Here is a 16,539-nt window from a genome sequence, read left to right on the forward strand (position 1 = left end):
CAACAGATCTGTGTTGGAAGAAGTGCCACCAGAGTGCTCCTTGGAGGTCAGGGTGGCCAAACTTCATCTCTCATACTTTGGACATATTGTCAGGAGGGACCAATTGCTGGAAAAGGATATCATGTTTGGTAATGTGGAGGTCCAGAAAAAGAGGAAGAGCCCCAGTGAAATGGATTGGCAAAGTGGCAGCATCAATGGGCTCAAATGTGGCAACAATTGTGAGGGTAATGCAGTACTGGGCAGTGTTTCATTCTGTTGTACATAGGGCCGCTATGAGTCAGTACCAACTCGATGGCACCTAACGGCAACAACAACCAAGGTCAGCAGTTCAAACTCACCAGCTGTTCTATCGAAACCCTATACAGGGTAGCTATGAGTCAGAACCAGCTCAACGGCACTTAAAAACAACAGCAACCATTATTGTAGAATTGTCTATTTCTTTAGTCAATTGTATTAGATTTTGATTTATGTGTTTTGAGGCTTTTTCACTGAGAGCATAGATATTTTCTGTGTTTATGTACCCTTGTTGAATTGATCCTTTAATCATGAATTAATGTCCTTTGTCTCTTATGCTGGATTTTGCCTTAAATTTTAGCAGAGACTATTTTAGCAGAGACTGCAAACCACAGGGTTGATGGTTCCAACTCATCCAGTGCTCCTTGGAAACCTTATATAGTGTTACTATGAGTTGGAACCAACTCCATGGTAGTTAACAACAACAATAGTGCCATTCCGGCTCATTTTTTATTGACTTTAGCTTGATATATATAATTTTTGCCATTGTTTGATTTCTTAATCTATTTTTTCTTATGTTTAAGGTGTGTCTCTTGTAGACAGTATGCTGAAGGATTCTGTTTTCTTATCCGTTTTGTTATTCTCTATCTCTTGACTGGTGCATTTAGTCCATTGACATGCAATGTAGTTATCCATAGGTATGACTTGATTGCTCTCATTTTGCTGTGTATTTTATTGTGTTGCTGGTTTCTTTTATCCACATAATTTTCTGTGCTTGGTTCATTTTGTTTGTATGTTTTCTTGTCATTTCCTTCTTTGCTGTTGTTTCATTGTTTACTAAGTATTTATGGTTTTCCTCTTTTTAGTTTTGATACAAAGTTTAGTTTATTTTAGGTTAGCCTATAATTTATTAATTGCTTCTCCAATTTAAAAATCTGTTTTATCTAGTTGACTTCCTTTCTATTCAGAAGTTTTTAACTACACTATTCCCACTTTTGTCAGAGTCCTGGTGTGATACTGTTGGGTAAGCATTGGGGCGCTAATCACAAGGTTAACCAAACCCCAACTGCTCCTTGAAAATCCTATACAGTGTCGCTATAAGTCAGAACCAACTCAATGGCAGTTAGCAACAACATTACTTCTTTTTGCTTTGTAATTTGTCTTCCTTATAAATTGCTATGTTTGGTTCTCCATTTTCAGTCTTGTTTGTTTGCTTTACTTTGGATACTTCTATATCTGAATTAAATTTTGGTCATTGTTATGTATTTTAATGTAAGGTTGTTATCTCTTGTTCTTGGTTCTTAGTTCAAATGCCCATTTGTATTTTTTGTAAAGTTGATCTAGTCATTATAAATTCATTTCCATTTATTTGAAAATTTGCTATTTGAGGGACAGTTTTGCTGGGTATTTGATTCTTAGTTGGCAGTTTTGTTCTTTTAGAATCTTGTATATATATTCCCTTTGCCTTCTTGCCTACATGGCTTCTTCTGAGAAATCGTAGTTTATTTTCTTGCTTCTCCTTTGTAGGAAACTTTTTGTTTTTCTCATCCTACTTTCATGAGTCTTTACTTGTCTTTGGTTTTTGAGAGTTTATTATGATATATCTTGGCTCTGTAAGATTGATGCTGAACTGCTAACCACAAGTTCAGCAGTTCAAACCCAACATCTGTTCCTCAGAAACCCTATCCAGGGTCTGGATGAGGCAGGATCAACCTACGTGACAGCACTGTAACAACAGAACACTAATAGCTTACTTATGGTTTCTACTTGCATGGTTTATATTTTTTTCCATACCTTTACTTTTAAATTATTGTTGTTGTTGTTGCTACTGTTAGGTGCCATTGAGTAGGTTACATCTCATAGTCAACCTGTATAGGGTTTCTGAAGAGCTGCTACTAGGTTTGAACCACCAACCTTGTGGTTAGTAGTCCATTGCTTATCCTAAAATGGCACACCAAATTATACTGGTATTTATTTGTAGAGAATCTCATGTAGACAGCACATAGTTGGATCACATTTTATAATTCATTCTACCAGTTTCTACATTTTAGTTGAAAAGTTTAGTGCATTAAATGTCGTTTAATTAAAAACAATTGCATGATGGGAATGAGTTGTTTCTGCCCTTCTATATGTTACCTATGTGTCTTGTGCCATTTATATACCTCATTTTCTTTAATTCTGCATTCTTTGTGTTTTGTTGAGTTTTGGATATTGAACAACTTTATTCTCATTTTTACTTCCTTAATGTGGATAGATAATAGATTTTCATTGTGGTTACTACTGTGATTACACTTCTGCAAAATGTATAGCAATCTAGATTAAATTGAGCCTGGTATGGCCTGTAGGATAAGCACTTAACTGCTAATCACAGGTTGATGGTTCAAACCTACTAGCTGCTCCTTGGAAATCTTATACAGGGCCACTATGTGTCAGAACCAACTTGATGATACTTAACAATAAGGACAAGTGTTTTGACAGCTATTTCCTTGATATAGACAAACATAGAAACCCAAATCCACTGCCATCTAGTTGATTCCAACTCATAGAGACCCAAAGCTGTAAATGTTTATTGGAACAGAAAGCCTCATCTTTCTCCATTGGAGTGACTGGTTGGTTTGAACAGTCTGCCTTTCAGTTAGCAATCTAGTGCTGATCCTATAGCACCCTCAGGATTCCTTGATCACCAGGTAGGTGATCAACTTTGTGCATTGGCACAAACTTTGTGCATTGGCATCAACTTTGTGCATTGGCATTCCTTCAACACTTCACCAAATTTACTGTGGCACTGTAATATCAGCACTGGACTTCAAACCATAAGGTCAGCAGTTCAAACCCACCAATTGCTCCTCAGAAGCAGGGTTTCTATGTGTTGGAATTGACTCAAAGGCACTTATCAACAACAATAACAATACAATAAGCCTAGGGAACAGTCTTAAGATTGAAGTTTTCAGGTATTTTTTGAGTAGGGATTTTGCCCTGGGCATATATGTGGTGGTGGTTATGCGCCGTGGAGTTGGAACCAACTCACAGTGACCCTGTACAGGATTTCCAAGGCTGTAAATATTTACAGGAGCAGAAAGCCTCATCTTTGTCCCATGGAACAGCTAGTAGTTTCGAACTGCTGACCTTAAGGTTTGCAGCCAGATTAATAACCTCTATGCTACCAGAATACATGTAGCTTTCTAAATTAGCCTGTATATATCGGTTCTGTGGAGTCCTGGTATGGCGCTGTGGGCTAATGTGCTGGACTGCAAAGTCAGTTTGAACCACAAGGTTGGCAGTTCAAGCTCACCAGCTGCTTCATGGAAACCCTGTATAGGGTTGGTATGGGTCAGATCCACCTCAACAGCACTTAACAACAACAGCAACAAATATGGGTTCTTTTGAATGGTCCAATTTTCCAGAGAAGCTTTTCCCCTGATTTCTTCTCCCATTTCTTAAGCATCTATTATTGTATGCCTCAATTGATATCTTTTGCCTCAGGATGCTATCTAGCTACAGCTTCTAAGTACTAACTACAAATTTTCTACCACTGGTTGAATCTTAAATAATCCAAAGTCAAACCTTGTTTCAGCCTTCAATTTTCCCTCAGACAGATTAGAGCAAATACATAATAATTTGTTAAGAAAGTAAGCCCTGCTTCACCCAGAGCCAGAAATTTGGGTCCATCTGTGAATGTGGGTTACTGCCTCCACTCTTAGGGGTGTAGATCACTGGCATGCAGTAAATCAAGCTTCACTCCCATTATGAAGTCACCTTTTTCTTGACTCAACATTTGTTTATTGAGCTCTAAACTTTTCACTTATTTCCAGATGCTGAAAAAGTTAGTTCTGCCACTTTCTGTGTTTTTTTGTCTGAAGGGGGATTGGAATATGGAGCTGCTTATACTCCATCTTACTGACATTTTTCCTATTTCATTTTTTTTAAGGTTTTATTGTGAATTAAGTGAAGGTTTAAAGGACAGATCATCAGTTTTACATTCAGCAAATCATTGCAATTATTACAGTCCCTTCCATGCACCATCAGCTAACAGTATTTACCTCTATTATCTTTTTCTCTTGATGTACAGATACCAAATTGAAAACATATATTTGTTTAATTGTCCAAAGAGCACATTTTGCAAGCCAGCCTCCTGCCCACAGGCACACTGCCTTTCTCAGTACTTGGGTATATAATCCTCTGCTGCTCTAACTCTCTCTGCCATCGTCTCTGCCACCATCTCTTTGGCTACCACTTTTCTGGTTAGAATCCCTTGTTCCTCTCATGTTCTTCCATCTTGATGGTCCTAGGGTCCTCTGTTCCTGAAATGACACATTAGTTACTCCCATCTTTTAGTTTCACCTCTTCTACATTTAGTTATGACAATCATCATTAGTCCTGATAAAACTTGCTCACAATTGAATCATAAAATCCTATCCCCATTATCACCAGACCCATCTGGATTAAAGGAAAACTATTCAGTGGAGATTCTCTCTTACCCCCCTCATTCTGATACTAAGCACCCTCATGAAAGCTTGCAAACCAGCTACTTCATGCCTTTGTAGCCCCGCAGGGAGTCCTGGTGTGGTGCTGTAGGCTAATGCATCAGACTGCAAAGTCGTTTGAACTGCAAAGTCAGTCATTCAAGCTCACCAGCTGCTCCTTGGAAAACCTATGCAGGGTACCCATGGGTCAGAATTGACTCAGAGGCACTTAACAACAACAGTTTTGATAGGTGATGTCTAAGTTGCCTGTCCCTATCAACCCAGTGTACTGAGGTGGCAAACTTGATCCTTGATATGGAGCTTCCTTCCCTTTCAGTTGGAAATTTGAGCCACTTTAACCATAAACAAAGATCCAGTTCATCAAGTTGTAGCAATTTATGCTTGTTCCCTGTATCAGACTTCTTTATCCTCATCTAACTGAGTTCTGTTCAACGAGCCATCCAATCTAGGTCAAATGCGTACTATTTGCAAGTTTGGGAGTTCTCGCATGCCTTCCCTCGCTTCAGATCAGTTGGTTACTTCACACTTAACTCTAGCTCCCAGTGGCTAGGTCAGTCAGTGTCCTTGGACTTGCGAGTTCACATATCTCCCTGAACTTCAAACAAGTCCTTCCTCCTCTCTCACATCTCAAGGGCATTGGATGTCTATGGAACATGGCCAAATTCAGCCCATGTCTTCATTGCTTTATTTCCCCCCACTTCCACACACAAGTTCACCTACCAGTCATCAGCGAGTCTAAAAACTGTTTGTGTGTTCCTTTTTGGTTTGAGTCTTAGAAAGGTCTTTACCCTGATGGGATGACTTTTTTCACCTTGATGGCTCCAGGACAAACAGCTTGCTTGACATTATAACAGCCAAACAGTCTGCTGCCATGCCCCACGGCCCCACTGGTCTTTCTTTCAAGAAGTATTTTCTGTTCCTCTAGCCTTTCTGCATTGATCTGCATATCTTTTCAATCAGGCATGTCCCACCTCCAAAGGTTCTGGGCGGGACTCAGTATTCCACCTAAGGCCCCATACTCCACAAAGGCAAGAAACTTATTTCCCTAGATACATTCTAGAATTCTTTTGGATCATTCAATCAGGTATAGACTGAAGACAGGCTTACAAGCTTTCTGTAATCATATTTCCCAATATTCTTTTCTATCCCACTTAAATATCTATATCACAATAGTAGGCAGGGAAAACCAGCATCCACAAAATAGGCAAGCACCTTAACATTTTTGCCACTCTTTTACCCATTCTGTCTATGTCTTGATCCCTATATCATAGAGCCCATTGTTCCAAGGCTGTTCATACATCACAATCTACCTCTCTCCTAGTTAGTCCATGCATACCTCTGTAAGTCTTCTCCTGTCATCCCTGTTTATCTTCTTCCCTCCCCCTCCTTTTATTACCCTCCCAGTCACCTGAGCTATCATGCGTCTATCTCTTAACCTGTGAGTTACTGCCCCCTCCCTCCCACCACTGCTAACCACCAAAGAATTTTTCTTTTAGTATGGACATAATTCCTTAAGCTTTTACAATAATGGTCTAATTTCTCTCAGCATTATGTCATCAAGGTACATTCGTGTTATGATGTTGTTTGCAACTTCATCAGTATTCTTCAAGGCAGCATAGTATTTCATTGTGTGCATGTGCCAAAGTTTGTTTATCCATTGTTCCATTGATGGACACTTAGGTTGTCTCCATCTTTTTGCTATTGCAAATAGTGCTGCAATGAACATTTAATGTGCATATATTTACTTGTTTTCTGGCTCATATTTCTTATGGCTATATACCAAGTAGAGGAAGTACTGAATCATAAGGTATTTCTCGTTCCAACTTTCTGAGGAAACACCATATCATTTTCCAGAGTGGTTGAACCATTTTACAATCCCACCAGCAATGTAGGAAGGTCCCAGTCTCTCCACATCCTCACTAACATATGTATGTTTATTGTATTATTTAACATTACATGTTGATGTTGTTGTTAAGTGCTGTTGAGTCTGTTCCAAGTCATAGCAACCCTATATAGGGTTTTTGAGGAGCAGCTGGTTGGTTTGACCTGCAGAACTTGTGGTTCATAGTACAGTGCTGATCCTACAGCATCATGCCAAGAGTCTATAATATTATATGCATGTACTACATATACAGGTATACTTAAGAGAGATTGCAGGTTCAGTTTCAGACACCCTCAATTAAGCAAATATAGTAAAGAAATAAAAAACATTTTTGTATTCCAGTGCATAAAAGTTATGGTTATCGCAGACTGCAGTCTATTAAGTGTGTAATAGCAAAATGAAAAAATTTTAATATGTGAGAATTACCAAAATGTGACAGAGACATGAAGTGTACACATGCTGTTGATAAAATGACACCAAAGACTTGCTTGGTGCAGGATTGCCTCTAACCTTCAATTTGTAAAAGTGCAATGTCTATGAATTGGAATAAAGGAAAGAGCAATAAAGTGAGATTGTTGTTGTTAAGTGCTGTACAATTGGTTCACACTCATAGTGACCCTGTATAGGATTTTCAAGGAGTGGCTATTGAGCTTTAATCGCAGATTTTGCGGTTCAAACAGATCTTGCAGTTTAGCACATTAACCCATAGCACCACACCAGGACCCCATTGTATGTGTTTATTCTATCCATTGTATTAATATTTTAAATACAATAAGCTTGGGGTGCCATACAATAAGCACTGGAATGCAAACCACATAGTCAGCAGTTCGAGCCTGACAGCAGTTCTGTGGGGGGAAAATGAAGATTTTGGTTCCTGTAAACATGTGTATACTCTTGGAAACCCTATACATGGTCACTATGAGTCGGAACCGACTCCACCACACTTAACAAAACATGTATATGTTGTTGTTAAGTTCCAAATCATAGCGACACTATATAGGGTTTCCAAGGTTGTACATCTGTGCAGGAACTGAGAGCCTCATCTTTCTGTACAAATTGTTGTTGGTGTTGTGTTCCCGCTGAGTGGGTTCCAACTCACAGTGACCCTGTTATAGTGTCTCCAAGAAGCAACTGGTGGGTTTGAACCACCGATCCTGTGGTTGAAACCAACTTTGCAACCAGTGCTTATCCTACAGTGCCACACCTGGACTATACAAATACTGTATATACATACTATACAGAGTTGACTTTTCCAAGAGCTAAAAAAAATGCTTATGATTTCCAAAATAATGAAATGCAAGATGATAAAGGTAACTTGATACGTTTTGGGTTATGCTTTATATATGCAATATTGAAGATTATCATACTAGACACGGAGCATTATCCTTTTTCTTATTACTTCTGCTTCCATATTAATGGGTATTTCCATCATTATTTATGTTGATGTTATTTCTCAAATGTGCCAGGCAGAATTATTATCTTAAATCCCGAGTGATAGAGAGCCCCCCTAATTGACCTTCCATTTTAAGGAATGGAGAGTTGAGATAGGCACTGAGCAAAGCAAGTCATCTGCTTTTAAAGTATTCATAACATAGATATACACAAAGGATACACAACTGACATCCAGAAGAGTAGACATGATAGATAGCTTCTGAACAAATTCTTATTTATGTTTTCTAAAGAAGGTTCCTGGGTGCATAATGCCAAATTAAAAATGGAATATTTCAAAGCTCTGAAGCTGCCACAATGCCAGATTTCTTGTAGTGGAAATATTAATAATTATTCACAAATTGTTGTTGTTAAGTACCTGAGTTGGTTGTGACTCATAGTGACCCTGTATAGTGTTTCCGCAGCATGACTGGTGGGTTTGAACCACCATCCTTGTGATTAGTATTCCAGTGCTTATTCTACACCAGTGCTACACCAGGACCCCATTCATAAATTGTTGGTGTTATTAAGTCCCATCAAGTCAATTCTGACTCATAGTGACCCATTAGGGTTCCCAAGGAGCGGCTGGTGAGTTTGAACCACTGACCCTGCAGTTCAAACCAAGCTTGTGGTCAAGTGCATTATCCTACAGCACCATACCAGGACTCCAAAAGCCTCATCTTTCTCCCACAGACTGGCTGGTGGGCTTGAGCCAACAACCTTGTGGCTAGCAGTCCAGTGTTTATCTTACAGAGTCACCATTAAGTTAATCTTAAATATCATCTTCCCTTAGAACAAACTATAGGAGAGTTCCCTGAAACTTCTGTGCTGGTGCTATCATTATATGTGGCTTGTTCTAAATAGACATAGACCCAGTAAATGTTTCAAATAATAAGCTTACTGGTTTTTGTTCAAAAATTTATCCACCTGATATGAAAGTACTATTTTGTAGTTAAGATCCCACCTTCCAAATTACTTCAAGTAGTGTATACTTCAAGTTCTGAGAACCAAAACTTGCTTTCCTGAGTGTCACAAATGTTCTGTGTGTGATACATACTACATTTGCACTTTTATATCACTCTCAATTTAAAAACCTCAAAAACACCCAGAAAATGTTTTTTTTTCAATTTTATAGGACTAAAGAAGAAACTAAGCAATTTTTTAAATAATCTATATGATTATTCAATCTATATACAAATATATGCATATACTGTTGAAAGATATGGATAAAAGTCACTTTCTAATAAAAATATCTAAAGCCAACTGTTTAGTTCTTGTTTTGTTTCACGAAATTAAAGAATCACACATAAGGTCAACTGGTGTTGTTTTTTTCATGAAATTAAAGAATCACAGATAGCACTTTTCACACTTTTGTCTATGGTTGTGAAGGAATTACCATTTTTATATAAAAGGAAAAATATGTTCTTATGAAATTGAAGAGATTTATGATAACTTCTCAGAAACATGAATATCTAAAAAAAAAAGCTGTCAACATCATTATATGTTAGTTAGCACACTTCAGTAAAATATTTAAACAAAAAAACACATGAGAAGAATGTTTTTGCTTTTATGCATAGATTGAATGTGGTAAGTGAGGAAATCTTGCTGTATTTTTTGGCAAGCAAGAAATTTTTAAGGGAAGAATTTCAAGGAAATGAAGGAGTGTCAGTGATACATTTTCTGATGTAGTGCTGGAAGAAGAGCCCCTCACGTTGGAAGGCATTCAAAATATAACTGGGGAAGAGTTGCCTCTTCCAAGTAGAGCTGACCTTGATGTGGATGGAGCAAAGCTTTCAGAACCGTCGTTTGCTGATGTGGCACAACTCAAAATGAGAAGAAACAGCTGCAAAATCCATGAATAATCAGAATGTGGAATGTACAAACTATGAATTTAGGAAAATTGGGAAGTTTTCAAAAATGAAGTGGAATACATAAAGATAAATACCCTAGATTTTAATGAACTGAAATGGACTTGCTTTGGTCATTTTGTATCAGACAATTATATGGTTTAATGTGCTGAGTCAGGGCAAATTGAGGGAGAACTGGTATCACATGCATTGTCCAAAAGAACATTTCAAGATTTATCTTGAAGTACAGTGCTTTCCGTAATAGGATAATGTACATACACCTATAATGAAGACTAGTTAATACAACTATTATTCAAATTTACACAACAAACACTAAAGCCACTGATGATTAAACTGAAAATGTTTACTAAATTGATTCTGAAATTGATCAAACTTGCAATCAAGATGCATTGATTATTACTGCACATTATGGTGACTGTACACAGAACATCACCATATGGGATACACAGAAATCTAATTGACTACATCTGTGGAAAGAGACAATGGAGAAGATAAATATCATAAGCTAAAATAAGGCCAGGGACTGACCATCAATTTTTCATACTCAAGTTCAGGCTGAAGCTGAGGAAAACAAAAACCATTCCATTAAAGCCAAAATATTATATTAAATATATCCCATCTGAATTTATAGACCATCTCAAGAACAGATTTGATGCATTCAAAAAAGATTTGATGTATGACAAAGTAAATTTTATATGTTGTGCTAAAAAAAGGTCACTTTGGGAAGATAATGTTTAATCTGCCACATACAGGCTAAGTACAGATTAACCTGATAAAGCTTCACAAGAAGAAAGAATGTTATACAAAAGCCTTTAGGTGATGCATAATTTGGTATATTCAAAAAACTAATAAATAGTAGTCAAAATGTTTATTGTATAGTTATATGTAATATTTATTTGATATTTAATTTACTGCATTCACAAAAGGATATAGTATAATTCGTATTTCACATGTGATGAAATTGAGGGGCACGTGGAGGTTAAGAAATGTCTCTAAAGTTATAAAACTAGTAAATGGGGACATTTATTTCAGTCCTCTATATGCGTTTCTAAAATCAAATTCCAAATCAGTTTTGTTGTGCTGTCTGACAGAACTGTGTTTTAAATTGGCTAATATGCATTTCCGCTGACCTTGAAACTCGTCTAACATTTACTCAATTTGTAATCTACTCTTCCTCCACATATCTTATCTACCATGTAGAAGAACTCCATCTTCTCTATAGTTTACTACCCATCTTACTACCCACCCATCTTCTCTATACTTTACTACCATATTCGATCATCATATCATTTCAAATTTAATGTCTCATTTTGAATAAGAATTTTTTTGCAAATATTATAGTGAAATGTACTCTCAGTTTTCACTAGAATTTCCTCAACATCCTCAATGCATTTCCATATTGTCAGAACATTGTAAAATACAGATATCATCATATCACTCCTCTTCTTAAACAGACTTTAAATATTCTTCGTTACTCTTGAGGTGACATTCAAGATTCTTTACATGAATATGGTTATATGTTCAATTTTTACCAGTTACAGTTTATGACCTTTTTTAAAAGCAAAATTATTAATAGCATTTCCTTTCCTCTCAAAAATACCCAATACTTCAAAGTTGAGTCCCTGGTACCTGTTCCAGTCTCATTTCTGACATCCTTAACCAGCCCTTACGTTCATACTATATGTTATGCTCTTGTTATTAAATGCTGTCGAATCACTTCTGACTCATAGCAACCCTGTACAGGGTTTCCGAGGAGCAGCAAGTGGGTTTGAACTACCAACCTTGTTGTTCACAGTCTAGTGCTGAGCCTACAGCACCACACTTTGTGTTGTTTTTGTTGTTGTTCAGTGCCGTCAAGTCGATTCTGACTCATAGTGACCCTGTATAGAGTTCCTAAGAAGCAGATGGTGAGTAGGAACCACTGACCTTGCAGTTCAAACTAGGATTATGGTTGAGTGCTTACCCTACAGCACCACACCAGGACTCCACCACACTCTATACTATGTTGTTGTTGTTGTTAAGTGCTGTAGAGTCAGTTCCAACCCATAGCAAACCTGTATAGGGTTTCTGTGGAGCATCTAGTGACCTTGAACTGCCGACCTTGCAGTTCAAATGGCTTTGCAGTCTGGTGCATTAACCCATAGCGCCACACCAGGACTCCACACTCTATATTATGTTGTTGTTGTTATGTGCCGTGGAGTCGATTCCGACTCATAGAGACCCTGCACAGGGTTTCCGAGGTTGTAAATCTTTATGGGAGCAGAAAGCCTCATCTGTCTTCCACAGAACAGCTGGTAGTTTCAAACTGCTGACACTGAGGTTCGCAGCCCGATTTGTAACCAATACGCTACCAGAGTTACTCATGTTTTAATTTCTTATAGTTCTGCAAGTCTCCCAAGCTCTTTTTCCTTCCAGTTCTTGACATGTTTTTAAATTTCCCCTTAATGTTGTTGTTAGGGGCTGTCAAGTTGTTTCCAACTCATAATGACCCTATGCACAGCAGAACGAGAAACTGCCCAATCCTGGGCCAACTTCATTACTGTTGCCACACTTGAGTCCATCGAAGCTGCCACCTGACCAATCCATCTTACTGGGGGGCTTCCTCTTTTTCTCTGATCCTTCACCTTACCAAAAATGATATCCTTCTCCAGCAACTGGTCCCTCCTTACAATATGTCCCGAGTATGAGAGACAAAGTTTGACCATCTTGGCCTCACTCTGGCTGCACTTCTTCCAAAACAGATCTATTGATTCTTTTGGCAGTTCATGGCACTTTCAGTATTCTCCTCCAACACCATAACTCAAACACATAAATTCTTCTACGATCTTCCTTATTCACTGTCCAACTTTCACAAGCATATGAGGTTATTGAAAATTCTATGGCTTGGGTCAGGCGCACCTTAGTCCTCAAGCTGACATCTTTGCTCTTCAACACTTTAAAAAGGTCTTGTGCAGCAGATTTGCGTAATGTAATATGTCATTTGCTTTCTTGACTGCTGCTTCCGTGAGTGTTGTTAGTTGATCCAAGAAGAATGAAGTTCTTGACAACTTCAATTATTTCTCCATTGATAAGAATGTTGTTTATTGGTCCGGTGGTGAGCATTTTTCTTTTCTGGACATTGAGATGTAATCCATACTGAAGGCTGTACTCTTTGATCTTCATCAGTAAATGTTTTAAGTCCTCTTCATTTTCATTAAGCAGGGTTGTATCATCTGCATATCGCAGGTTGTTAATGAGTTGTCCTCAAATCCTGATGCCATGTTTTTCTTCATAGAAAAGATTATTTGTTCAGCATACAGGTTGAATAAGTGTGGTGAAAAAAAATAAAACCTTGTCGTACACCTCTCTTAATTTTAAATCATTCAGTGCTCCTATGTTCTGTTCAAACAACTGCTTCTTGGTCCAGGTACAGATTCCTCATGAGTACAATTAATACTCATATGGAATACTCATACTTTGCAATGTTGTCCACAGCTTGTCAGGATCCACACAATCAAAAGCCTTTGCATAGTCAATAAAACACAGGTAAACATCTTTTTTATATTCTCTGCCTTCAGGCAAGATCCATCGGACATCTGCAATGATATCTCTCATTCCACAGCCTCTTCTGAATCCAACTTAAACCTCTGGAAATTCTTTGTCAATGTATGGTTGTAGCTGTTTCTGTATTACGTTTAGAAAGACTTTACTTACATGGAATAACAAGGAGATTGTGCGATGATTTCCGATTCTGTTGGGTCACCTCTCTTTGGAATGGGCACAAATACGGATCTCTTCCAATCAGTCAGCCAGATAGTTTCTTACAAATTTCTTGGCAAAATGAGTGAGTGCCTCCATTGTCGCCTCACTCTCTTGAAAGATTTCAAATTGTATTCCATAAATTCTTAGTGCCTCATTCTTTCCCAATTCTTTCAATGCACCTTGGACTTCCTCCTTCAGTATTATTGGCTCTTGATCATAAGCTACCTACTGAAACTGTTGAACATTAATCATTTCCTTTTGGTACAGTGACTGTGTATTCCTTCCATCTTCTCTTGATGCTTTGTGCATCATTCAATAATTTTCCCAGAAAATCTTTCAGTAACGAAAATTGAGGCTTGAATTTTTTCTTCAGTTTCCCCAGCTTGAAAAATGCTGAGCTTGTTCTTCCTTTATGGTTTTCTGCTTCCAGATATTTGTACATTTTATTGTAATATTTGACTTTATCTTCTTGAGCTGATCTTTGAAATTTTCTGTGCAGATCTTGTACCTTCTCATTTCTTCCAAGTGCTTTAGCATCTCTACACTAGAGAGCAACTTTCAGTTCTCTTCTGACATCCATTTTGACTTTTTCCTTCTTTCTTGTCTTCTAAATGACTTTTTGCTTTCTTTCTGTGTGATGTTCTTGATGTCATCCCACAACTTTTCTGGTTCTTTCAGAATCACAGCATTCTTTCAGAATCTTAGCAACTCACAAGCCACCACAGTACAACACACTGACAGACAAGTGGTGGAGTACTGAGCTTAGGAACTTGATATTAAGTTTATGGAGATGTTTTCAGTTGTTATCAGAATTAGAGTTTGGAAGAGATGGGCATGCTACTTTATGAATTTATAATTTTTTTCCCTTTCCTCAGCCTGCAGTACCCAAATGCCACAAAGTGGATGGTTTAAAAAAATAACAGAAGTTTCTTATCTCACAGTTATAGAAAGTGAGAGTCGAAGATCAGGGTCACAGTCGTGTTGATAACCTCTGTGAATTTGAGAATCTATTCCTTGACTCTTTCCTAGTTCCTGTAACTCCAGATGTTTCTTAAATTGTGACTGCAATGTCACATGGCATCTTTCCTCAGTGTACCTCTCTATCTCTGTTCTCCTTTATAATCAGAGGATTAGGACCCACCCCTCTGGTAGGACCTTATGTTAACTTTACTGATGACATCATCAAAAACCGCTTCCAAACAAAGCCATGTTCACAAGCATATTTTGGACATGTTTTTAAGAGAGAGTTTAGTTTTAGAGTGTGTGGGGGAAGGTAGAATCCCCACTAAATAGTTATCATGTTGTCTAAATGGGTCCGGTAAAAGGAAATGGGGATAAGACTCTTATGATTCAAAAGTGTGTAATTGTTATCATGATTAATTCGACTGTCACAGCTCTAAAGGTAGAAGTTTTGTAACAAAAAGAGGGGAGTAGTTAATTTTACAGTCCAGGAAAAGAGAACCCTAGGACCATCAAGGGAGAGGAGCATGAACAGAATGTGGGACCCTATACAGAGAAGCAGCGACACCAGAGTTGGAGACAAGAGATGAGGGCATGGAGAAAGAGAGCAGCTGAGGACTCTAGACTCAGGGAAAGAGAAGGGCTGTGTGTTGGCAGCCAGGTGCTGGTGGCTAAGAGGCAGGCTTGCAGAATGTGTCCTTGGTTGTTTAAAAGATTATATATTCCTGAGTGTTTTGTGTACATCCCTCCCCCCAAAAAACAAATAAACAAACAAAGAAAAACCCAAAGGAATAGTAGCACATACTGTTGGATAATGATGCACAGAAGAGATTGTAATCACTGCAATGAAATGATGAGTGTAAAGTTGATGTTCCCTCATGTAAACTATCTCTCAATTCACAATGAAAATTTAACAACAACTAAAAAGGACATTATGGAACTCCAACATATTATCTTTAGGGGACATAACAGATTCCTGGTTGAAATACTTAAAGGAAGAGACTGAAAATGTTGAGAGAAGAAAACCTGGTTTAGAATAATGTTCTAGTTTTAAATCTTGCTCTTTTTTAGTAGTTACCCTACTTTATTTTGTACAGAGTTTGATACCATGTCTTCCTTTGCTTATGGAAATATGTTTAGTGTCCCAATCATCTCTGTGTCTCTATTTTGGTCTGGTTCCAGATGCTTCTCTATCCCTCACTCCACCACACACATGCATAATTATCATCAGAGATTTCTCTTCGACTTTTTACTGCCATCATCAAAGAAAGCACTATTACTCACTTAATCTAAATATGAACAAATTTTCTCCATATTTAGTTCTATTACAGCTAAATCTAACATTAAAAAAGAAGAAGAAAAAGTGACAGAAAGTTAGGAAATAAGACTAAATGCACCGCCTAAAATTTTACTTTGTCATGTGTCCTCTACCACTAATTGACTAGAAGCTTAAAACAATGAAAGTGAGGGTGACCCTTGGACCAGAAGATCCTGTTCAAACCAGAGCTGGACCATCAAGGCAATGAAAACAATACTGGATAAGCCAGGATAAAATCTCAGCAATTTTTGTTTCAGCTAGCCCATGACAAATCCTAAAATTCCAATTCTTAGGGGTCTCAACATTTTATTCTGGATACTTGCTTTAATCTAAGTTAAGTAATGACTTTGACTTAGCCAGGGTGGTTCCCACGCCTTACACACTAAATGTGTCACCAAATTCAGAGGAAAGCTTACCTATCCCTGCAATTAAAAAAAAAATAATAATTCCGTTTATCTCCAAGGGGCTGTTCAAATTAAGTGCTGTTGACACCTAGGCAAATTAATTATATAGACCACTATTTATATTGTCATGAGAATATTATGATGCTATAAGGAGCTCTGGTAGCTTAGTGGTTACGAATCGGGCTGCGAACCGCAAGGTCAGCAGTTCGAAACTACCAGC

At 37.8% G+C, this 16,539-nt stretch overlaps 1 protein-coding gene across 1 annotated transcript in view; it reads left to right on the plus strand.

The window, feature by feature from the left end:
- Positions 1-16,539, plus strand: part of KCNT2 (potassium channel, subfamily T, member 2) — a 728,083-nt gene that overhangs the window by 618,346 nt on the left and 93,198 nt on the right. The window lies entirely within an intron of this gene.

This window comes from Chrysochloris asiatica, unplaced genomic scaffold (assembly GCF_000296735.1).
Source record: "Chrysochloris asiatica unplaced genomic scaffold, ChrAsi1.0 scaffold00009, whole genome shotgun sequence".
Classification (NCBI taxonomy): domain Eukaryota; kingdom Metazoa; phylum Chordata; class Mammalia; order Afrosoricida; family Chrysochloridae; genus Chrysochloris; species Chrysochloris asiatica.